Source organism: Diceros bicornis, chromosome 38, assembly GCF_020826845.1.
Source record: "Diceros bicornis minor isolate mBicDic1 chromosome 38, mDicBic1.mat.cur, whole genome shotgun sequence".
NCBI classification, from domain to species: Eukaryota; Metazoa; Chordata; class Mammalia; order Perissodactyla; family Rhinocerotidae; genus Diceros; species Diceros bicornis.
Window position 1 is genome coordinate 30,871,919 of NC_080777.1, and position 25,725 is coordinate 30,897,643.

General features: G+C 50.2%; 1 pseudogene; it reads right to left on the reverse strand.

Annotated features, from left to right (window-relative positions):
- Nucleotides 1-15,932: 15,932 nt before the first annotated feature.
- LOC131399571 (tubulin alpha-8 chain-like) lies at nucleotides 15,933-24,768 on the reverse strand (annotated as a pseudogene).
- Nucleotides 24,769-25,725: the final 957 nt, after the last annotated feature.

Sequence of the window (25,725 nt, forward strand, 5' to 3'; positions counted from 1 at the left end):
ATGTTCTAAAATTGATTGTAGTAATGGTCGCACAACTCTGTGAATATACTAAAAACTATTAGATTGTATACTATAAGAAGAGTGAATTTTATGGTATGTGAATTATATCGCAATAAAGCAGTTATTAAGGGAAAGAAAAGCTGTAGAAACAAATTAACGGGTTTAGACTATCCCAAAGGCAATAGAGAATCCTGGAACAGCTTCACAGGAGAGTGAAATGGCCTTGCTGTGCTCTGGAGATACTATAGGGACCACGTGCAGACCAGACTGAGGGGTCAAGATGGGGAAACCAATTAGAACTGAACAAGAAGATATGTACATGGTATCTATCTTGGTGCCTGGTACCAAACAGAAGCCCACTGAGTGACATTGCCCACTTCCCTTGTCTTCTCCCTCCTTCCCTTCTCTTCCATAAATCATACATGAATCTGTATTTCCACAGACCTCTCTGATGAATTGTTGTCTCTGTCATTGACACCATTTCCTCCACCCATCCCTAAAGATGGGAATATTCCAAGGCCTTTTCTTACTCATCTTATTTCTTATTCATCTATATCTGCTTTCTTTGACTTTTCAATCACTCTCATAGTTTCACCTGCATGAACTTTCAAGTACCACCTAGGTCGAATCATCCTCTGAGGTCTCCAATTGGGGCCTCAGTGTCTTATCTCTAGTTGATGATGAATACCCTCCATTTGGCTGTTTTACTGTCTTCTCAAGCTCAACACGTCTAAAACCAAATTCTTTAGCTTATTCCAAAAGCCAGTACCCCCTTCTAGGCGTGTCTATGTCTGCCAATGGTTACCATACATAAACTCAAAATCTTGAAACAGCTTTAAAAAGGTGTCTATGAACCACTTGCATCAGAATCACCTGGAATTGGTTGTTTAAAATGCTTTTACCAAATCTTGCTCATTCTCCAATCAAAGTGCTTCAACCTCTGTAGTTTCCTATTTTCATATCCACCCCAATCGAGATCAGATATCACTTAGGCTCACATTCAAACTTTTCCACAGAGTGACTTCTACGAGCCAAGGAGCACTATGGCCCTGGGCACCGGGGAGAAGAGGTCAGAGGCTGTAGACTCTGGCCTTGAAGAGCTCCTAGCCTAGTAAGAGACAACCAAAACACAGAGTTAAGGGAACACAGAGGAGGAGGAGGTGACTGTGCCTGGAGCCATCAGGGAAGGCTTCACAGAGGAGGTGACAGTCAAACAGATATTTCTCGGGCAGAAAAGCGTGGGTGAAGGATGCGAGCAGAGGGACTGACAACTCATCGGGCATCCTCTCCCTGAAGTGGCTGTTCACGCCTCTCCGGGGCCCTCAGGAAACACAGGTGAAGCAGGCCTCGTGCAAGAAGAGCCCAGGAGCAAAGCTGTCCTAAGTGCAGCCGAGCCTCAGCCTCGTGTCTGGGAGACGGCGGGCGTGGCAGGCCTGTGGCCCAGGCGGAGCCGCTGCTCAGCTTTCCTGGATTGGCGCCATGTGGGAATGTGGGCCCAGTGCTGCTAGATCTGGCAGTTTTTCAGGAGAAGCTGGAAATCCCAATTGTTATGTAAGAGCTCCCAATTTTTTAAATGTTAATTCCAAAAATATAAAAACATGGTTTTAGAACACCACAAGCCACTCCTCTGCTCTGGGAGGCTTTCCCAGATCTGCAGTTTCATCCCAGGTCATAGCCCCTTCACTAGGTCACAACTTCCCTGGATACTTTCTGGGAATTGTCTTAGCTTCAGAAGCACTGGTCACCTAGATGGAGTCATGGGACACAGCCTCGTCTATCAGTCACATACACCATTTCTGAGTGTGGATGACTCTGCAGATGGCTGAGCTGACCTGCTGTTCAGTTTGTTAGCTTCACTTTCAGACTGGCATCTTCCTGATATTACCCACTCACCCTAGTGGGGCTTGGTGTCCTCCTGAAGAATCACACCATTTAGGGTAAGCCATCAAATGATTTACAATGAGTTCTATAATTCAAAAGAAAGCCCTGTCACTATGGATTGGGGTATAGCACCAAAGACTGCGGGGCCTGAAAGAGATGGCTGAAGTTTAGGGTTTAGGGTGGAGCTCAGCCAGGTCCTGGCTGGATGTGACTGAACTAGCTGAGGAGGGCGAGGCAAGTCAAAGCCACACTCGACAAAGCAGGCATGCCACGTCCCCAAGATTGGCCTCCTCTCCATGTGCTGGGGTGTGGGGTCTCACCTTGAAGCAGCTGAATGGTGAAGGTAGACAATGAGATGAATTGTCATGGGGTTGGCAGAGGAACACTGCAGGATGGTCACCGGGCTCTGGGGATGAGTACCGGGTGTCAGCTTCCTTAGACCTCTCTTTAAAGATGACCCCAGGCAAGGGCGGGGTGGGGGAGCATACATGTGCCTGATGGAGCCTTCCTGGCCCACCTTCCTCACAACCTCCTTCTCCGGGACATCCTGTCTCCTAAAGCAGATGCCTGCTCCCTGTTTCAAGTGAGCGTTAGGACAGGGGAAGCCAAGAAAGTCACTGTTAGATCAAAATTGTTTTAATTTTCCTTGGGAGAAGTGAACTCTGCAAAGGCTTCTTTGCACCCAAATTCTGCCCTTGCCCTCTCCAACTCCTGGCCTGAGCTTTTTGGGATCAATGAGACACAGAGGCCTTGTCAGATTTCCAGTTCACCCTGGGCCCCAGGGCCCTTCATCCACACTTCCCTTACAAAACTTCTTTCCATGTCCTGCTAACCTTGCTCTGGCCTCTCACAAGCCAGACACCCTCTTACAAAAAGCTAAAGGAATTGAGATTTTGCTTGAGAGAAAGATGAGGGGTGACCTTCTTAAGGAAAGGAAATGTTGCTTTAAGAGGATGTTTTTAAAAAGGAGGTCTTATGGTGAGTGGTTACAACATGGCCTTTAGAGTCAGCCCAACAGGGTTCAGAGCTCAGTTGTTGTTGACTGGCTGAGCGACCGAGGTTACTCTCAACTCCAGATCTCAGTTTTCTCACCAGGTAAAATGGGGGTAACAGGAGAGGCTTGCTGTGAGAATTAAGAGGTGAGAAGTACCTTGGGCACTTAGAACACTGCTTGGTACTTAGTAAGCACCAGGTAAGTATTGGCCATCATTGGTATCACAGTGAAAAGTACTACTAGTAGAAAGTATTACAGTAGAAAGTACTACTAGTAGAAAGTATTGCTAGTAATATTGCTAGTAGAAAGAAGGAGAGATCACGTAGCTCCTGTCGAGTGTGCCATGGCTCCATGACCCCCATGCACCCCCCACCCGGCCTGGCATCCCCTTCTTTCCTGCAGGCTAACCTCTGCCTCTTCCCCAAGATCCAGCTCAGCAGCCCCTTCAGGGAGCTCCCAGGGCACCTTAGTTGGATGTCTGGACAGTGAGTTCCTGTTTACCTCTCATCCATTGTCCAGACTCAGCGGGTTTCTTGAGTGAGGAATGACCCCTTGCTCTGTACATCACTTTAGCTCATAAAGCTCAGAGGAATACATCATCTGATTTAATCTGCAGAAGCACACTGGAGGGGCGAACCCGGTTTTACAGATTGAAATATGTAGAAATGAGAGAGATGATTACCTGGAGTCTGCAGGGGTCCCCTGGGATTGCCAGGACCCTAGCTGAGGCCCCGGCATTTGTTACCTGTGCAGCCAAAGGAGGCTCCCGTTGAAGGAGAGGCTTCTGAGAAACCTCACACAAGTTACCACCCAGCCCCTCCGCTGACCTTGATTCCTGTTGGTCCAGGCCCTCTCAATCCACAGAATCTGCGACACTTCAGCCCCCCACCAGGTGCCAGCCCTTCCTGGGATGCAGCTTTCCCTGGCCAGGGGAAGGCGGGGTCCCCCTTCCATCAGTGGGGCTCCAGTGGGGGTGGGAAGGAAGCCAAGCAAAGGGGGAGCACAAGCCCCCCATCCCAAGGCTCCCCTCACGTCAGTCCAGCTGTCTTCCTCACTGCCCTCTTCTCCTCCCTCTAGCCTGCCACATCCTTTATCAAAAGCACCTGCCTCGTGTCCTCCCAAATTCCCTTTTAGGGGAATGGTGTTTGGGTCTCTTGGTTGCTGGGCTCTTGCTACCAAGCACTGGCCGGGTGGGATGGGCTCTGGCTGGGAGGCCTTGTCACCCATCACTCCTGGGGAGTGGGGAGAAGCCCACACTGCCCATGGGTCCACAGTGAGACCCCTGCCTCCTTCCCCTCAGCTCCCACCCCCAGAACCAGGACCAGTTGCAACCCTTTTCTTCCATGTTTTTTATTCACCCAAACCTTCACTGAGTTCCCACTGAATACTAAGCACACGAGATGAGGGGTCTCAGTGCAAATCTCACCTTCTCCATGATGAAGCCTTTGAGGCTCTCCCTGGGAACAAGTAAGCTCTCTCTGTTGGTGAGGTTCAATGGAAACCCATAGGCTTTGGTGTCACCCAGACCTGGGCTTTAGTCTCAGCTCTATTTACTAGCTGAGAGATCTAGAAATGTGATTAACCTCTCTGAGCCAGTATCCCCATCTGTATAACAAGGATTCCATCCGCTACACAGGGTTGGCATGGGGGTTGAAGGAAGTCAGATGTAAGGCAGATGACAGACCCTCTGAGAGCCTCAGCTCACCCTCCCTTCGCTCCAGGAGACACAGGGGACTAGCACTCGGACCCTCTTCCCTCCCACCCCACCAGCAGAGGAAGACCACAGGCTTTGGCTCACTCCTGAGGGCCTGCTCCTTTGAGCTGTGTCTGGGGTTGCTCCCTGTTGACACACCCCCAGGGCTCCAGGACTGCACAGTCAGCCCTACCACAGGGTCTGAGCTCCCTCCCTCTTTCCCAGGGAGCCTCAGACAGGCCCAGGCAGGTAGGACATTTCCCTGGTGTGGCCAACCCTGCCCCAGGTGGGTGGGGAGGGGCAGATTTTCCCACCAAAAGGCCTCAGGGCATGATTCTCCTCTTTCTGGTTGGACTGCTTTAGAAGTCCTGGACACCCAGAGAGCAATATTGCCAACAAGAGGACTCAGAGACAAGACGGAGGGAAACCTTGGCTCCCTGCCCTCCACAGGCATCTCTATCTCCCCCGCAGTCCACTGGGGCAGTGGTGGTATCCACCTTGTAGGGGAAGGGGAAAGTAGCAGGGTGGGGGTGGTCTGGAGGTGTGAACTCAGACACCTGAACTCTGTGATCCCCAGTGTTCTGATCTGTGGGATGAAGACACCACTCACGGGGCTGCTGTGGGAGTCCGACGAGATCAGGATGTGTGCAGCTCAGAAACACATCCACTGGGTCACGACAGTACCCAGTGCGCAGTCCTTCAACGGCTTCCCCACAGCTCTTGGGTAAACACGTGTTTAACACTGCCTACAGCCACCTCACTAACCTCATCCCCACCATTGCAGCCACACGGTTCCTTACCATTCTTTCCAGGGCCTGAGCTCATGCCTGAGCAGTGGCTTTCCCACCAGCTGCTCCCTGGCCTGGACCTCCCCCATCTGGCTAACTACTCGTCCTCAGAGAAGCCTTCCCTGACCACCCCCGCAAGCCCAGGGCTTCCTGTCGCTTGCTCTCTTTGCATAATTCAAGTTAGTTGTGCAACTGTTGAAGTCCTGTAACCAACTGGAGGGTGGGTTTCCTGAGACAGGAGCCCTGTATGTCTGTTTTGTCCACCACTGTATCCCCAAGGCTGTGCAGAGTATACGAGAGTCATTTTATTATTTGTTGAAAGTAAAAGCTATAGAATTTAAGCAGCTTCACCCCCATTCTACTCATCAGCCCCCCTGAGCCTGAAGTCTGTGGCTGTCATAGCCCCTCTCCTGCCCCCACCTCACACTTTCAGCCCAGCGCTTGCTCTCCATCTGCAGAAGAAACGAGAGGGCTGCTCTAACTTCCCCTCAGTCCTCTCTGCCAAAACCTGAAATTCTGTCACTCGTATCTCCCCTCTTTGCTCCCTTTCATGACCCCAGAAGAACGTGGCCTGTTGACCCTATCTCCTTACTTTCAGGTTTGGGGCTGTTCTGCAGGTTACTCACCTGTCAGCAAACCTCCCGAAGACTGCTCCCATCCCTCTCGGTCAACCGAGGAGCAGGGCCTCTCCCATCAAATGGCTCAAGTCCAGGTCCAGCTGTGCCCTGTCCTAGCTCTCAGGCCTTAGACAAATCAGCTTCTGCACGGGTTTCCTCACCTGTAAGACAGGGGTACCACTTCACAAAATGGTTGAAATCAGGTCACAGATCACTACCCATGTGCCAGACACTGTGCCAAGCACCTCACGTGCCTCATTCGGTGAGCTCCACACGACAGAATCAATCTACCTTATTTTATGCTTGAGGTTACTGACGCGCAGAGGGGCTAAGCCCTGGCTTGCTCACACCCACGAGCTCCCTCCAGAGCCCTGAGCTCTTTCCTGACCGCAGGCTCGCTCTGTCCAGTCAGGGGCTGAGCAGGTGCTCATAGGTTCAGGTTGTTTAGATTCAACCTCAACAAGTTACTGAAGGCAGCTGGGAGGCTTGTGTCCTGAAGCTCATTCAGCTTCTGCAAGTGTGTGCTAACGTTGAGGTAGCGCCGGGGAAACATGAGGGATCCCTCCTCTCCCTCTCGCTGAGGAATGAACTCCCAGCTCTCTCTGGCCCCTGTGACCGTGCAGGGATGTGACTGTGCAGGGATGTGACTGTGCAGTAGACGGGGATGACAGGACAAGAAGCAGTTACAGCGTTCAAGAGAGGTGAAGGGACTTGCAAGTCAGTCAAAGTCCTTTATTTTATGTCAGGAAGTTAGGGCACAATTTTTTTCTCCATTTTTTAAAGCTATATTTTGTTTGGGCCAAGCGTGTCAGATTGAGGAACAATTTTGCTAGAAAGTACGTGCTGACACGCTTTTATTACACTGTTTCCTCAGAGGTCTGGGGCCCCTTGGGCAGTGGTTCTCAACTCTGGCTGCACATTCGCTTCACCTAACGGGTCTTTTAAAAAAATACCAGAGTGTGGACCCTAGCCTAGACCAGTTCTAGGAAGCTCTAGGGTAGGGCCCAGGCAGATCTCCTGTGCACAAACCACTGCCTGAGAACAGCACCCCTCACCATGCGCTCTGGAACCAGCAGCCTCAGCATCACCTGGAACCTGTTCCAAATGCAAATTCTCAGGCCCCACCCTGGACCTGCTGACTCAGAAACTCAGGGAAGGTGTTACAAGCCCTTTGGGGATTCTGATTCAGGCTAAAGTTTTAAAGCTGAAAACAATCAAAAAGGACATCTTATCTAAGACTGTCCTTTCTGCCATGGGAAAGGGCAGAGAGTTAATTAAACAGCTTCCCAAGGCCTCCCATCAGGCTCTTGGCAGAGTCAGACCTAGAACCAGCGTTTTGCTTTCTTTTCTCTAGTCTGCCCTCTCCGATGGGCTGTCCACTCTTGAGCAGTCTTGTAGTAGATGGACTGCAAAGAGAGTCACAACAATGCCACCATCCCTATACATGTGTGTCACCCTTCCCATCAAGAAGTGGCAATGATTGCCCTCCTGTATTATTTTGCTGGGCTATTGTAACAAAGTACCACAAACTGGGTGGCTTAAAATAGCAGAAATTTATTGTCTCATGGGTCTGGAGGCTGGAAGTGTGAGATCAAGGTGCTGTCAGGGTTGTTCCCTCTGAAGGCTCTTGGGAAGGCTGTTCCAGACCTCTTCCCTGGCATCTGGTAGCTGTGGCAGCATAACTGCAGTCTTCACATGGCATTGTGCTTGTGTATGCGTATATGTCCACATGTCTCCCTTGTGTAAGGACATCAGTCATATTGGATTAGGGGCCCACCCTACTCCAGTATGAACTTATCTTAACTAATTACATCTGCAATGACCCTATTTCCAATTAAGATCACATTCTGAGGAAATGAGGGTTAGAACTTCAACATATGATTTTGGGACTCTTTTTTTTTTTTTTAAAGATTTTATTTATTTATTTTTCCCCCCAAAGCCCCAGTAGACAGTTGTATGTCACAGCTGCACATCCTTCTAGCTGCTGTATGTGGGACGTGGCCTCAGCATGGCCAGGGAAGCGGTGCGTCGGTGCGCGCCTGGGATCCAAACCCGGGGCCGCCAGCAGCGGAGCGTGCGCACTTAACCGCTAAGCCACGGGGCCGGCCCTTGGGACTCTTAAGAGTCCTCACAGCTTCTGTTTTCACTCTCTAGAAGCTGGCTGCTATGTGGAAAAGTCTGACTACACCGCTGGAAAGAAAGGCCCTGGAGGATGAGAGACTCAGAAGAGAGAAAGGGAGGCCCAGGCCACCCCCAGCCATTCCGGTCACCTCAGCTAAGGCATCAGATGTGTGCGTGAGGCCCCCTTGGGTTCTTGGGTCGCCCCAGCCAACCCCACGTAGCCACCACCCCTAAGCTCTGCCCAAATTACACAATCATGAGTGAATAAATGGTGGGTGTATGAAGCCACTAAATTTGGGGTGGTTTGTTTTATATGGCGGATAACTGCAACAAGCCTCAGACAACAGGTCCTTTATAATTAATACTCAATTTTTCCTGTTGGAAGCCCCTCTGCAGGAGCCAGGTGCCTGCCTATCACTCAGATAAAATATTTGGTCTCATTGCTGGCTGAGTGGCTGGGAACTAGGACACAGTTCTGCCCGTACGTAGTGAACGGCACCCTCTGACATACGTAAGAGCTTCTGAGAGCAGGGAAGACGCTGAGGCTCTGGCTGTGAGCAGGCGCAAGCAGTGGAGGAGACAGAGGTCCTGAGGCGCTTTGTGTGGGTGGGCCCACAACCAGAGCTTGGACGCACAGAGCCAATTGTGTGGGCTCTGAAACACTGGGACTCAGGTGGGGGGACAAGTAGTGAGAGGCCTTGGCTGGGGGGAAAATCGGAATAATTAACCACTGAGGACGAGTGTCCTCAAAAGAGCTTAATTTGGGGGAAAGGAAGAGCTATAGGAAGCACAAACAAGTAGGACTAGGAACGGAGGATTGTTCTACGGAAAGCAGAGATGGGAGATAAAGCACTCGGATGAGGGTTGTGCTGACGTCACACCTGCCACACTAACGCCATGAGCTTGCTGTGTCCCAGGCGCTGTTCTCACTGTCACACATCTCATCCTCATGACAACCCCATGAGGTAGATGCTGCTGTCTTAGTCTCGTTTATAGATAAGGAAACTGAAGCCCAGTCTCAGGACCAGGGCCACACGTGATTCAGCAGCAAAGCTGGGCTTCCGATCCAGGTGTCTGGCCTCCGAGTCTGCGCTTTCCACCATGTGTTACGCTGCTCCGTCCTTTCTAAAGCCAGCCAAATGGATTTCCACACTGTCCCTCACACCTCTGCAGTGCCTTGAACTGGTAATTAGACGTGACTCATGCTCAGGGCTAATAAAATCCACTCCAAGGGGCCCAGCCTTCAGGGATGGGACTGTTCCCCAGTTGGCCGCTCTCTAGAACAAGATGACCAAACGGGCCAGGGTCCATGCTTCCCCCTTACTTGCTGCTGCACAAAATCCTGCACGGCACTCGCCTGCTGCCTTTCTGACAGTCTGAAAACAGCCCCTCCCAGAAAAGGCAAGCCACAACCTTCCAAGGAGCCCGCCCAGGGCGGGGAGCCTGCTCAGACTTGATGGGAAGAACCAGACTCTAGATCAGCAAGAAGGGGTGGGGGGAGCACGTGCACCTCGGACACCCCTCCCTCCACTTCTTCCTCATTGCCTGAGTTCTGTGTCCTTGTCCATAGAGACATGGGGAGTGTCCTTAACTCCCTTGATGTACAGACATGGAGTGTCCAGAGGAGGGAATTACTCGACAAGGTCTCCACACCTCCTCCCAGTGAGAGATGGGTCATCTCTCCTCCTAGCCTGCCTCACTGCACTGTCTGTCTTCTGAAGACCAGGGTGAGGAGGGGAGTAGAAGCGCATGCTCATGGCAGGCTTCCTCATTCTTCCTACCAATAAGGGAATCCCACACCGCCACCTCACCAGAGTCCTGCCAGGTCCTTCCGAGCAGGTATTCAAATCCACAGGTGAGCCAGCATCAACAGCCCCCTTGCTTGCTCCTCAGAGTGGTCAGAAAGCCCCAAGAAGTGGCAGAGACAGTCTCAGCTTGAGGCTGAGGCCCAAACCCTGTCACCAATTTTGTTTCCAACTCTGTTCCTTCTCTCCCTGGGCAATGAGAATGAGCCAGCCTCATTGTGAAGTGGGAGGGAAGGTGTCACGGACACAGGAATCACCAACATTTATAACCATCCCTGGAAACTTAACTCTAGACTTCTGAAGTCTTCAGTGGTCACCATCTTCTCTGCCCATAACTGGGTACTCCAGCCCGCATCTTCCTGCCTCACACCTGAGTCCTTCCACCTGGCTCAGTACCCCATGTGCACCGGGGACCAGCACTATGTGGGGTGAGACAGACCCTGCCCCCGAAGGCTCCCGCACTAGGAGACCTCTCTTCACATGCTCTCACAGGGCCCTCTTGCTGGGCCGGGAGAATGCACAGCCCACTCCCGCTGAGTCGTCGCGTTTCTCCCCACTGTGCTTCGTACCTTCAGCCCCAGCATTAGGAAGCTAGCTGTGGTTCCAAGCTGTGATGCTGGTCCTCTGCCTTCTTCTTCCCAGGTCTGCTCCTACTCGGCCTCCACAGTCCATTCCAGCATCGAGCCCGCCAAGACTGCCTGCCCGTTTCTGGACTTCATTCACATTTCTTCTCACCTGTATCACATTATGTTGTGATTTGTTCACACATCTTCCTCTCCCGAGCCTTGTTTCTCCCCTTCTAAGCTTGGACTCAGATGGCAGTAGGTCTCAGCCCATGTGCCACGGACCCTGGTTGTGGCCGTGTTGAGGGTTCTCGTGCTCTAGGGATCGGCGGGAGGGTGGGGGGGATGGGCAACGTGCGCTGCTTGATGAGCTGACCACCATCTACTGATTCACTGGACCCTCAAGGATGCCTGGCAGTTCTCTCTCCCCCTAGATGCTTCTTCCCATTCCCCCAGAAGATCAAAAGTCTCTGACGGTGTCTAACTCCTTTCTTGCCATTCATGTGAATGAATACAAGATGAGTTCTTCTCTTTAAAAATAGAAGCCAGGAATTCCAACTTCCCACCTACAAACGTGTCTGTACCACTGTCCATCTGCCTGTCACTGCCTCATCTGATTCTAGTATTGAGCTCTAAACACACACCCTGCATCTTCCACGACTATCTTCTCCCTGGTTCTCGTCTCTTGGGCTGCGAAGTCTCTGCCCCATGGACAGCAGCACTCTCCGAGGTGTCTCCTCTGTCCTTTCATATTCTCCACAGGTGACCTCACCCTGACCCTCAGCTCTAGTCACCCCTATGCACCAGTGACCCGAGTCCTGACTTCCTGGGTTCCAGAGCAGCAGCCCTGGGTGCCCGGGTGCTCTGGCAAGCCCCTAACCACCTCAAGCTCAGTATACCCGTTAAGGGCTGAACTGTGCCCCCACAAAATTCATCTGTCAAAGTCCTAACCCCTAGTATCTCAGAATGTGACTGTATTTAGAGACCTTTAAAAGGACCTTTAAAAGGGTAATTAAGATAAAATAAGGTCATATGAGCAAGTCCTATATGACTGGTGTCCTTACAAGAAGAGAAAATGAGGACACGGGCAGGCACAGAGGAAAGACCATCTACACGTCATCCTGTGAAGACAGGAGACAACGGCCATCTGTAAGCAAGGAGAGAGGCTCAGAAGAAACCGACCCTGCTCACACCTTGATCTTGGACTTTCAGCCTCCAGAACTGTGAGAAAATTAATTTCTGTTGTTTAACAAAGTCTGTGGTACTTTGTTATGGCAGCCCTAGAAGACAGACACAATGTCTGAACAGCGAGGGAGGGCGAGCACCTCATCGAGTCCAAGGCAGAGATCCAAAGTCATCTGCAAGTCTCCCCTCCACAGGCCATGTCAGCTGGTCACTGAGTGCTGCCCTGCCCCCCACTGGTCTGGAAGAAGCATCAGTCATCACCCTGGTCACGACCACTGCCCGTCCCTCTACTGCACTTGGAAACACTGTGCTTGGAGGTCTACCCTTCTCACAACTGCCAAGTGATCCTTCGAGGCATGGGTTTTTCAGTCTCAGCAATATTCACATTTTGGGGCGGGATACTTGTTGTGGAGTCTGTCTTGTGCTTTGTAGGATGTTGAACAGCATCCCTGGTCTCTTCCCATGACATGCCAGAACACCCCCCTCCAGTTGTAACTACCAAAATGTCTCGCAACATTGCGCCAGGTTGAGAACTGCTGCTGTAAGCACAGGTTATCCCTGGATGCCGGCACTTGCAAGCCACTGACGATTTTATACAGGAGAAAGTGCAAACTCCTCTGTTCCCCATTGGTTCCCTCTAACATCCAGAGTAACCCATGGCACACAATAGGTGCTCAACAAATATTTGAGAAAGAAATGCAAAACCATGGTCAGTCAGCTCTGCACCTTTTCTCTAGCTTCCCCTTCCTCCAACTCAAGTTCCAGCTACAAATGACTCAAAATCACCTAAATACCCTGTGTCCCTCTTTCCCATCCCTTTTCTTGTACCAGTCTCTGCCGTGAACACCCTGCCCTGTACTCCAGACCATCTTCAGTATTGGCTCAGATGCCATGTGTCCCAGAAGCCTCCCCTTGGCTGGGCTGGGGCTTCCTGTGTCCTCCAGGCACACCGTGAGCATTTCTCATCCCAGTCCCACTGAGCTGTAAGGAAGAGGGAAGACAGAGAGAGAGACTGCAGATAGACTCCTTCCTCACTGTAGGCGGGAGGACTGGTGCACAACACTCACCGCCTACCTAAGAAGCAGGATGAATCCCATCACAGATTCCAAAAGGCTGAGGAAGTTCTGAAGGCAGGAATGCAGGGAAGAGGTGAGAATAGGAAGACTGGTTGAAAATCTTCACAAAGGAACAGTTAGACCCCAGGATCCCGTCTTTCACCTTATACAGGCAGCCACCTGTTAACACATCCAATGGAAAACAAGTCTACACCCAGGAGCAGTCAAATCTAAAAGGCTCTGGGCTCAGAGACCTCAGGCACAGACCCGGGTGCAGGAGAGGAAGCAGCCTGAAAACCAGGAGTTAGTGGGAATCTGCACCACAGAGAAAGAAAGAGTCAAGGCCTCCGGTCCCATCTGGACATTCTCAGAGGGCAGAAACCTTTTCTTGGTCAACTTCTAATACTCTGGAGGTGCTCCAGTCCTCCTTCTTTCCCTCTAGTCCTCTGTCCCGATCACCAGCAGGATGACCACCCAGCTCTCCAAGGACTCCACAGAAGCTTCCCACAGGGCTCCTGGGTCAGCTACAAATGGAAGGTGGTGGTGCCTGCAGGGAGTCATATAGGTTTAGACCTTGCTCCAGCCAGGACCAGAGTCCATCTGCGGCAGCTCCAGTACAACGTCTCTGAGTAAATCCCCGCCCAGCAGGGGGCACTCACTTTGTGCTCATGCTTAAGTAGAGTACTTGTTAAGACTCTAAATGTCTCATGTTTCAGACCACAGCTCCCAAGGCAAGAATTTCTCCTCTTCTCTGTCCTCACCCCACCAAGGGCTCCAGAGTTTGAAAGGCTCTCCCTGGGGACCCAGGGACTTGGTGCTGTCTGGGGCTTGGAGGTGGGTGTCGGGGGTGTTGAGTCCAGGCACAAATTTAACAAAGATCCTTCCTGCTTATTTCAAAAATACAAAAAAAAAAGGGATGAAAGGTGGGAAAAAAGAACATGACTTACACCTATTCCAGTTTGGGGCCATGAGAGAAGGTAATGGTAGCTGCGAGTTTATCCAAATAAATGATCCTGCTTGCTCCGCCCACTTATAACTGACTCACCCTACCTGGTCTCTAACCACAGCTGTCTAACCCTCAGTAGCCATTCTCCTTCCCGTCATCTGGGCACCTGTAGGGTGGTCTCTCTACTTGTGGCTGGGAGTAACAGAAGAACTGCTAACATGCATGAATTCATGCGGCCAGCAAGGGAGAAAGCAGGGAGACGAAGAGAGGAAAGACAGCGTCAGCACTCGTTTCTGGGTGAAGATACCAGCAGAGCAGGCTGGATGTACTTGCTGAACACCGTCAGATCCGGATCCTTGAATAGGCACCGGGCAGGTTTTTCTAACCTCCTTTCCTTCCTACTCTGCTTTTACTGCACTCTAAACCGAGTCCTAGAGGAACCAGGAACAGCTTTGGAGAACAAGATTCTGAAGTAGAAAGTCAACAGCTGTAACAAGAGAAACTTCTGTTGCTTAAGATGGAAGAAAGGGGTACAGGTAAGGAAGACACACACCAGTGTTAGAACTGGACTTCTAAGGAATTAAGACAAATCAATCAAGTAGGCTGAGGGCCTTGTCTTCTTGGGACTATGAGGACTGAGGGAAGGGGAAGAAGGCCAAGCCGGACTGTCAGACCTCTCCACTCAGAACGGCAGTGGTGGAGGAAGACGGGAAAGCAGAGCGAGACTGGCCACCTGGGGATTGACACGGCATAGGCCCACAGCCCCTGTTAAACACAGGTAGCTCCATGGTAGGGCCAAAGTCTGTGGGCCTGGGCAGCGTGCTCATGGGCTCTAGGAGACCACGCTGTCAGCAAACCCCTCCCTGGGATCAGTCAAGCAGGGCTCACAGGGCAGGCCCAGTGGCGTAGAGGTTAACTTCATGCGCTCCGCTTCGGCGGCCAGGGTTCACAGGTTCGGATCCTGGGTGCAGACCCATGCACTGCTGATCAAGCCATGCTGTGGCAGCGTCCCACATATAAAGTAGAGGAAGATGGGCACAGATGTTAGCCCAGGCCCACTCTTCCTCAGCAAAAAGAGGAGGATTGGCATCGGACGTTAGCTCAGGGCTAATCTTCCTCACACACACACACACAAAAAAAGCAGGGCTCACAGATGTTGGGGATCATTTCCCAGGTTTATGCTAATAACTAGTCCCCTAAACCCAAAGCAAGGCCACTGGTGACATTTCCAGGCAGTCCCAAATCTCATCGTGCCTAAAAAGAGCAGAGGGCCTACCCTCTGGGAGGTGCTGGGCTGGGTTCTGCTCAAGGGTCTTGCCAGGGGCAGAGTGTGGCACTTGGAGCTCTCTCACCTCCTCAGAGAGCACAGGCCTGCCACTCCCACCTGGCTGAGGGGGCTTTTCAAGCACCTTGAAGAGGAGCCTCCTTGGCGGTGCTGGAAGGGGCTATCCAGTTCAGCCCTTCAGCCCTTAGCTGCTGCCACGCCCTTTTACTGACTATTGCACTGATCTCAGACCATGTGACCAGACCCTGGAACAATAGTTTCTTTCTCAGTAGGGATCCCTTTGAGAATAAAAGATATAGATCTTCTTGCCTAAAAGGCTCATAGGCACTTTAAAAATTATTTCAAATGTTCATAGCCCCAGGCTAAAGACCCTTGTCTTTTGGAATCCTAGTTCTTGGACCCTGTGCCTTTACAAGGCCTCAGGGTAGAGCCCTAAATTGTTAAGGTGGCAGTGGCCGACTGGCTTGTGAATTCATGTGGATCCAACGCGCACTGCCCTCTGTTGGCCGAGAGGAGGGAGGATAGGTAAAAATGCCTGATTCCTTCCTGGCCTTGAAATTGCGACAACCTGTATTCCCAGAACCCCAGGGACAGACAGACTTCCCGCAGCGTTGATGGAACCTCTAGAAGGCCCACCTTTCCTGGAGATGCGCTGGGGAAAAGGGGGTACATACGGAACTCCACATGAATGCAAAGGCCCTCAGCCTGGGTCCTAAGTCCCTGAATATTTGTCAGGGTGGTCTGCTCACACAGGACAGTAGTGTCAACCCCCTCTCATCCCCTGCTGGAATCACTGGAGGCAGAGGCCACCCTACCCTTTAACTTAGAAGGACGACTGGGAAGCTGGCTGGGTTAGAGAAGGCCGGCTGGCTGGGCAGAGTTCTACGTCACAGACAGCAGAACTTGCGAAACCAACTGTATTTGTAGGGTTAGGGAAACAGTGGAATGAGAGATACAAAACTGAGGAGAGAGACTGGGCATTGCAGGGGCCAGGACCCCCTAGAACTCCTCACTCTCATCCTCGCTGTGTATATACTCTGCATCCACTTCTTCATAATCCTTTTCCAAAACAGCCAGGTCCTCTCGGGCCTTGGAGAACTCCGCCTCCCCCATGCTCTTGCCTACATACCAGTGCAAGAATGCCTGCTTGGTGTACATTAGGTCAAACTTGTGGTTGAGGCGGGTCCCGGCCTCAGCAACGGCCGTTGAGTTACTTACCATGCAGACTGCCTGCCGCACCTTCGCCAGGTCTCCCTCCGGACACCACTGTAGGGGGCTGGGAGTTGATGCCAACCTAAGAAGCAATGGCAAGTAGTATAAGCACATGGTTCTGTGTTCCCTGGAAGGATCTGTACAAGGCTTCCCATAACTGGGGAGGGGTGGTCGCTTGTGTTTGGCATTTGCCAGTCTTCCAGAAACACAGAGATCAAGGAACAAGTTCACCACCACAAGGAAACAGACAAATTCAGAAGGTGGGACATTCAAGACAATGAGACCAGTCCCTTCAAAGTCACAATCCAACAAAAGGGTGGGTGAACTGTTTTACATTAAAAGATGTAAGAGACAAATATAATGCCTCGTCCTTGATTATATCCTGATTTTGAAAAACTGAGTATAAAAACATTTGTGGCAACAGGAAAAGTTTGAACACTGATTAGGTATTCTTATTTTGGGGAAGTATTATTAATTTTCCTAGGCTCAAAAAGGGATTTCCGTATTATATAATAGCTATAAGTGAGTTTAAATTGGTCAGCAAAGCAAAAATAAAGGAAACGTAGAGTTAGATGTTGACTCCGGGCAGTGGATTTATGGTGATAAATAATTGTACCGGTCTCTCCACTTTCCTGTAGTTTAGAAAATTAATAGTTTGAAAAATATAAAACCTTGTGAAGATCTCCAATTGGATCTAAACTTAACCTACTTCAAACATTGTTTTATTAAGAATATATAAATACATCTCATATTCAGTGTTTAAAAAAAAAAAAAGTCACCTTCCCCTTGATACTTCCTGAAGGCAGCCTACTCTTCCTTTGAGTAGTTGAAGCTTTCCTAACATGGACCCTCCCAGACAGCCTACCCTTGTGTCTAGTTCTGGGCTACAGGATAACTCTCCACTACTAGCAAGTGGCTATTATCTTGTGACCAAGGGCCCTGCCTCCCCTCCCATTGTGGTCACGTCTGCAGCAGTGTAACAGGGCACGAAAGCTGTATCTACTTCTTTAAATGCCACAGCTGTCACCTTTAATCTTTCTAGTCTCACCCTGGAACAAAACCCATAAAACTTAATGGGTTTTAGGTCATCTGCCCAGTACCCTCTGGGAATGTGAACTGATAAGAGGAGGGGGCATGAAGAACTCTTCCTCAGTACTTCAAAAGGAAGAGACTGCATTCACAGGCCTTCTTTCTGAGCCATGTTTTGCCCATTATTTGAATGGTAGGCCTTTCTGTGCTTCCAAAAGCACTCCCTTCTGAGCAGGAGCCATACTAAGTGGGTTTGTCCCTGCACATGAGAATGATGAGGGCATTGCCCCCAAATGACTGCAAGCCAAGGGAATGCCTACGTGCCAAGCTAGGAGACAGGAAACATGCTTTTCCTTTCACAAAGGAAAGCTTTCCAATAGACTCAACCTTGGCTCACAAGCCAAAAGCCTGGGGTCTAGACAGGTTGAGACCTATTAAATATTATTGGCCCAATTCGCCCCATCCCTGGCACATTTGTTTATATGCCTGCAGCTCTACAGGAGTCTCTCCTCTCAGTGGGTACAGAGGCCACATGCTAATCCCCCCTCTATCCCCAACTTGCCTTGAAACCTGTGGGACACCAGTTAGCAAACTGGATGGTGCGCTTAGTCTTGATGGTAGCAATGGTGGCATTCACATCCTTGGGCACCACACCTCTGCGGTAGAGCATGCAGTAAGCCATATTTTCACCATAGCGAGGGTCACTCTTGACCATCTGATTGCAGGGGTCAAAGCAGGCAGTGGTGATCTCCGCCAGAGAGCTGCTCGCAGTAAGCCTTCTCGGCTGAGATGATCGGTGCGTAGGTCACCAGGGGAAAGTGAATACGAGGGAAGGGCACCAGATTGGTCTGGAACTCAGTGAGGTCCACATTGAGAGCACCATGAAAATGCAGGGAGGCAGTGACGGAGGACACAACTTGGCTGATAAGCCGGTTGAGGGTGGTGTAGGTTGGGCACACAATGTCCAGGTTGTGGCAGCAGATGTCACAGATGGCCTCATTGTCCACCATGAGGACACAGTTTGAGTGCTCCATGGTGGTGTGGGTGGTCAGGATGGAGTTGTAGGGTTCTACAACCACTGTGGACACTCAGGTAGATAGGAAACTGTAATTTGGACTTCTTGCCATATTCAACAGAAAGCTGCTCCATCAGCAGGCAGTTGAAGCCGGAGCCAGTGCCACCCCCAAAGCTGTTGAAGATCAGGAAACCCTGCAGCCCTGTGCACTGGTCTGTCCAGGGTAGGAGATGACACCGCTAAGGATGCAGATGGCATATCACCTGCTCAGCCCTCTTCTGACAGCCCTTTTCTGTCAAACAGCTACTGTGACCTAACTACAGCTGTATTCACTCCTGTATTTAAAAAAAACTTTGAAGCATAATGCATACTTAACTGTATACGTTTTATTGCATGTACAATGAATGATAAGTGTATGTACCTATATAGTCACCAAACCAATCAAGATACAGAAATTTCCATCACTCCAGAAAGTTCTCTCATGATCTTTTGCTTCCCTTCTGTAGAGGTGAGAAGACCATACCTACAGGGGCTTGGAGTTCTTGGGAGACAGGTGACCTAGAAAGGCAGTGCTGAGTGTGTGAAGTGGTGGGGGAGGGGGACAGTGGAGATGAAGGTCAGGGGGGACATAGGATTAGTAGTCAGGGAGCTGGGCCCTCCCAGCTTTATAGCTTTGCCACCTAGTTGCAGGAGAGTGGGAGTGGGGGCGGCAGTGGTGGTAGTATCCTGTTGAACATGCAGATTCCCAGGCCCACCCCAGACTGGAACCCAAGAACCTGCAGGTTTAACAAGTACCCTCAATGATTCTGATATAGCTGTTCCTTGGACTAGAAAAGCCTCAATCTATGCCAGATACATGGGTAGGGACAATATAAAAGCTTTCCACTTACTCGCAATATATATATATATATATATATATATACCGAATCATTGTTGTACACCTGAAACTAATATAATGTTGTCTGTCAATTATATCTCAATAAAAATAAATTTTAAAAAAGAAAAGCAGGCTTTATGCAAATCGATAACTTAAAAAAACCCCAAAACCTCCTTTTAAGAAAGTCGAAGCCTAGGGGGGTGGTTTGTTTTATTGTCACACAGACTCCCCTTCCTCAGGTCACTCTCAAGTCCTCAGTTCCTACTGAGCAGAGAGAGGATGCCTGGACTGTCTCTCTAGGGGACCAGTGCCCGAGTCCTGGCTCCTCACTGGCCTCCCTCCTGGTTCTCAGCGCCTTGGGCACAGGCTACAAGCCAAGCAGGAGCCTCTCCCAGAACAACGTGGAGCCATGGGGGCCGCTTCCTCCTACCTGCTGAGGCTAGAGGTGGATCAAGTTCAGAGAAGGCTTGGATCAGACAACCAGGCCTGGCACAGGGAGGAACCAGCAGGGCAGAAGCCTGAGTCCACAAACTCAGGGCAAAGCCGGTTACTCCAGCTTCTAACCCCAGATCCACACCCAGGGCACACAGCTCCCCCTAGGGGAAGCCGAGTGGACAGACAGGCCGGAGGAACCAAGTGGACACCACTCGCACCAGCAACAGCCACAGGCCTGTGGTTTCCCTTTCCTCCATGAAGGCCCAGCATCCCAGGCCAGGGAGGGAGGTTAAGGACGCACTGGTCTCCTGGAGGTGCGAAACACACTTGGTCCGCTCCCTAGTTTTCAGATTCGCTCCAGCACCATATCGATGATCTCCTTCCCCACAGTGCAGTGGCCTTGGGCATAGTTGTTGGCAGCATCTTCCTTGCCAGATATCAGCTGCTCAGGGTGGAAGGGCCTCCTGTAAGTGCCAGTTCTTATGGCATCTTGAGAGGAATGAAGAGGGCAAAGGTGAGAGGCTGGTCTCATCCCCACAAGGACACAAGCAGTAGGATCTATGCTGCTAAGCTTCCCTGGTCTAAGTGCACACAGGGCATGAGGGTGCATGGCATTCCAGAGGCCCCCTTCTAAAGCCCAGTCCTACCTGGGCCCTGGGGGCGGGAAAGCCAGGGGCCCCTTTAGTGGTCCTGTCCTTTCCCTCTGATCGCAGACACTCCATTCTGCTTGGTGAGGAAGCAGAGAGGTGTCTAGGGGACTCGCACTTGAGTTTTGATTGAGCTTAGAACATACGTTAGCGCAGAAAACCCAGTCCATAGTTTAACCTCTAAGACAATGTCTTCAGAAAGACGGGGGGAGGGGCAAAGTTTTCAGGGAGCAGGAAACTGAGGAGATTCAGAGCAGAAAGGGGGAAGCAGAGAGCCCCCTGGGAGCCAGCAACAGCCAGGCTGACCTAGATCTACATCCTATTAGGGGGCCCATCGCAGGTGAGGCTGAGCAGGGGGCCATCACAAATGTTCTTAGTGTCCAGTTCCTTAGGTAATGTTATCCTCAAGAGTCCGAGGGTAGGGAAAGGAAGCGTCAAATTTCTGCTTTTATATACATTCTTTTCTGCAGTCTTTCATTCTAGGTCTGAGCCCTAGAATCTGGCAGTTTCTGGGCAGAGTTGTTTGACTGATCTCCCCCTCAGCACAGGAAGCCCTCAGGATCCCCTCTAAAGAGAGTCTAGACAAAAGCCACAGACTTCAGGGTTGTTCTTGGCAGGGGATTGCCTGCATTCCAAGAGCTCTTGCCCTAAGCAGAGCTTCCCACTGACTGCCACCTTCTCACCTAGGACAGTTGGCTCCAGGTCCACAGACAGTCCCGGAAACGCACTTGCCAGCTGGTGTTTCGCTAAAAAAGGTGCTGAAATTACCACCACTGCCACCCCGCCCCTGGCCGCCGAACACGGTGCCACCGGGCTGGATTCTGTGCTCCAGGCAGTAGAGCTGCCAGCGGGCACTGCATCTGCACCCCCGCCTGGCCCACGTGGATGAGACACACTCACGCTGTTGGGGGAAGCAGAGCAGGGACGTAGTGTGAGGCGGGAGGTGGGGCTCTTCAAGCCGATAAAGGTCTGGGAGCACCCCTTTGTCTTTCCTCCCTGGAGGCTGAAGCCTAGCAGTGCGCGACCTGGTCTGGAACCCAAAAGACTAGGTTCCGTTTCCAGGCTCCACACTTTAAGCCAAACTACCTCGAGGCTCTTGTTTTCATTTACCCAGGGCTTGAGAACAAAGGCGTTTAGTCTTCAGCGGCAGGAACTAGAGAAAGCCAACCACGTGGATAAACTTGCCGGATTTCCTAACCATCCCAGGTGCGGCTTCCTTGGTCCCGGACCGCAGCGCGCTGCCCAGCTGGGCCGAGGCTCTGCCTCCCAGAACGTGCCCCACGCGCCTCTGCCCAGCGCGCCCCTCTGCCCTTCGCGCGGGACTAGGAGCTCGCAACTGTTCGAGCTCGCACTCGCCTCTCGCAGGGAAGGGGCGCAGAAAAGCCGTGCTTGGACTCCCCGGGCGCCCCAAGTGCCCTCCTCACCATGGCTGCTCCGACAGGTGGAAGGCCTTCGGCAACACCAGGCCTCCTCGGGCTAGTGGGAGCTCATATACCCGGACAAGCTGCCGGCCACGGCTCCCAGCGGGCCCGGCCGCAGGGACCGCCCCCCGCGTCCTCCCACTGGCCCAGGCCCCCGAGCCCCGCCCCCTCCCTGAGCTTGGGCGGCCCGCTTGTGAAATGTCGCAGCCCGTCCCTGGGCAGTAAGTAAAGCCAGAAGAAGGGAAAGCCTCTGGGGCGCTGGTCCTCCCCGCCCGCCAGATCGTCTTCTGCTCTGTCGGGGCGCGTGGTGCGTCTGAGAGGCTGAAACTTTGGGGAGACACCGCCATTCCGTTTGCCTTAGGTCTTTACACCGCCGACACCGCGGACCTGGTTCGAAAGTGCGTAAACCTGGGAATGTGGCGCAGACGAGCTCGGCAAGCACCTGAAAAGGAAGGATGCTATAAGGAGAGCCAGGTGCTGGGAGGAAAGGGGCGAGAGCGCTGCAGGTGCAGGTAATTGCAATCTACCTCCCCTTTGCCTGGGGCGGCACGTCCAGTTCAGGTGACCCGGATTCCCAGAAGAGCCTGGGTCCAGGCTGGCTAAGGCAGGCTGAAGAGGACTTGTGGGTGAGGACGGAGGCGCGGCGTGGGGCCTTGAATGCTACTCCGGAGAGTTTGCACATAATTCCACTGGCTATGGGTCGCCCTTGAGGGTTTTTGTTAGAGCAGTGATGTAATCAGATCAGCAATTTAAGCAGTATGTAGATGTTACTTGTGTATTTTTTTTTCATATTTTTCCATGCTAAAGGGCATACGCACATTCGCCCACTCCCCAAGCTGTTTGTTAGCTGTCTAAGATAAGGTTTTACTTTTTGTGTGTGTGTGAGGAAAGTTAGCCCTGGGCTAATATCTGTGCCCATCTTCCTCTACTTCATATGGGACGCTGCCACAGCATGGCTTGACAAGCGATGCGTCGGTCCGCGACCGGGATCTGAACCTGTGAACCCAAGGCCACCGAAGGGGAGTGCTCGAACTTAACCACTACGCCACCGCCGGCCCCAAGGTTTTACTTCTAAATACCTAAGCGTAACAAATTAGCCCATTTCCTAGTTTGGGACGGTTAATTGGTGTTTGGTTTAATCAAATGATTGCATACCCCACAAAGATTACCCTTAATATTTGCTCGGCACATTCCAGAGGAACCTAAAGCGTCTATCATCTGTTCTCACTTACCTGTGGAAAGGTAACTGCACCTAGTTTACCCCAGTCAGACTTGGAGGATTGAATTCTTGCCTTAGGAAAGTCTGCACCTGTAATGACTTTCTGCTGATAGAACCCAGGAAGACTCAAAGTTACTGTGTGACTTGCCAGTGTGACATCAGACCAGCTGCCCCCTGGATCCCTGTATCTGTTTTTCCACAAGACTCTAGACATGTTATTTCAAAGACTCCTGAAATATTTTGAAAATAAATGCTTGTTCAGGTGGCTTAGGTGGTTTAAGTCCAGGTTGCAAAGGTTAACTTCAAATTTTGAAAAGTGTTCTTTGGTCTCAACTCTTGGGTTTTATGAGGCTGCCAGCTTTAAAGTGGATGCCTCTGGTCAAGGGATAAGGTGAGAATGTGTGGGTGAACATTCAAATAAGCACTTTGAAAACTCTTGTCTGTACAAAGCTAAGACGTGGTTATTCATTGTCACTGCCCCAAGCAAAACAATTGAAATGTTACATCCTACTGAAGGGGGCATACCAATGATTAAAATGAAGCTATGTGGCTGTAACCTCAAAAAGTCATCAATTCAACACTGTCATCTCTTCCTTGCCTCGCCCTTTTAGGCATTCATTCCACCTGCTGGTAGAGTCTGCCAGTTAGAAACGTCCTTCCGTCCTTCTGCTGAATAGAGTGGACTCTAACCTAGGGGCTATAAATACATTTGAAACAGAGACATCTTCAGTGTTATTTGTGGAAATTACACAAACCCCCCTCTCTTGAGAATATGCTTCTTTACATCACACCAATTAAAATTAGTCCTCTTACAAGGTATTTAGATTTATTTCTATTATCTAGCTTCCAAGTTTAGATTTTTATCTTTAACTTTTCCTCCTCCTTTTCTCTCGATCTGATCTCAACTTCATTGCCATTGCAGACACACCATTTTCACACAGCTCTTCAGGAATTTAAAATATCCCCGAGTTCAGAGGCCCATGGGCAACTCTAGTTTTCAAGCAATCTAAAGAATCCTGATAAGCCTGCCTCCTTTCATATATGTACTCTCCCCCCAGCCTCGACACCACACAGCAATTAAATGACACTGAATTTAATGATAACCACAGTGACTCTGGGCAAGGGAGGGACAAAAGGAGATGGAGAGGCTTTATGGGAACAAGAATATCCTGTTTATTGAGCAGTGAAGAACCAAAGTAAACAGGGAGACATCAGGGCCATGCCTCAGCTATCCATTCTTGAGCCAGTGCCAAGACTGTCCAGGTGGCATCTGGCTTTCAATTGACTAAATTACTTACACCTGATGGTCACCTTAGTTTAGTTGCCCAAGTAGGGTGACTACGTGAGCTTACTTTCTTTCCTTATTGTCTTATCTTGAAATTCACCTCTCCTTTGACTGGGGCAACTGCTCCCTAGGATGGAACCCCCATTTCCACCCAGTCCCTATTTCATGTCTCATACCAGAGCCCATTCAGGACAAAGGGGGGGATAAATGGATAAACCCCTGGGAGTTGATCACTCTTCCCTCACCTCCTTAGGGCCACAAGTCTCCCCTGCCCACCTTCTATCTCCTCACTCGTTCCCCCAGGTCGTGGTTCATCCTGGCCCCAATCTGAAATAGACTCTGTCTGGGGTCACCAGGTCTGGAGAGTGACCTTCCTCTAATTGTAGCAGAGGACTTGTTCCTGGCATCCAAAATTAGAATCATTTGTTATAATATTATGCTTTGGGTACACATAGTTTTGTGTCATAGGCTACAAGCTACTCATCATGGATCATTGTTTCGATGAGGCAAAATGCATTCTAAGTATCAATAGACTTGAAATGAATTTGGTAGACACTTCTGCCACTTAACCCTACATTCTGACATTCAGACACATATTCCAGGAATTCAGTTCTCCAAACACAAACCTTGGTCACAATTGAAAGACTGGCACCACTATAGTTAACATCTTTCTTACCCTCTGAAGACTCAGCCATGGTAATGGCCACATTGATGTACTCTCTGCATGATTCTGTACCACATCTGTTTTCATTGTCTTTGTCAAAAGGCATTGGAAAAAAGTGCCATACCTAATTTCTAACCCACTATTTCTGCATCAGAAATATAATTGACTCTAATCCCTAACTCCATTAAAAAAAACTGCATGAACTACTTTAAATTAGTCCCACTAAAATGATATATCATTCAATGGAGTTTATTTTAAATTCCTTTAACAAGTATTTGTCAAACTATTAAAATGTGGCAGACACTGGGCCAAACACGAAGGGTATAATAGTAAACAGGATATTCTTGGTCCCTATGCTTCTGGAATTTACCTTCCTTGGAGGTGAGGAAGTAGTCAAGGGTTTAATTTTTAAATGAGATAATAGAAAAGAAATGTCATCCAACTGAAGGGAAGAACTGAGGTTTAATAAACTGGGCCTTGTATAGGACCATTGGTTACATTCTTTTAAAAACCTTTTTATTATGAAAATATATATTCAGATAAGTGCACAAAAGATGTACAGCTTAACAATTTATTACATAACCACTACCTAGATTTAAAAAAAACAGAACACTACCAGTATTGCAGAAGCCCTCCTTATGCTCCCTCCAAATCATTACCCTCACCTTTGTCATAAATCAAGTATCCATATGCATGGGTCTGTTTCTGAGCTATTTTGTTCCGTTTATTTGTCAATCCTTGTGACAAACTATGATGTCTATCCAATAGAGAAATTCTCTCATCTTGTTTTTCTCGATGACTGTCTTCACTATTCTCAGTCTTCTGCATTTTCATGTAAGTTTTAGCATCAGTTTGTTGAATTTCACAAACTGCTGGGTTTTTGATTGGGATGTTATTAAATTTATACACCTTTACCATGTTAGTCAGGAGTCGGCAAACTTTTTTCTTAAAGGGCCAGATAAATACTTGAGGCTTTGTGCGCTCAGGC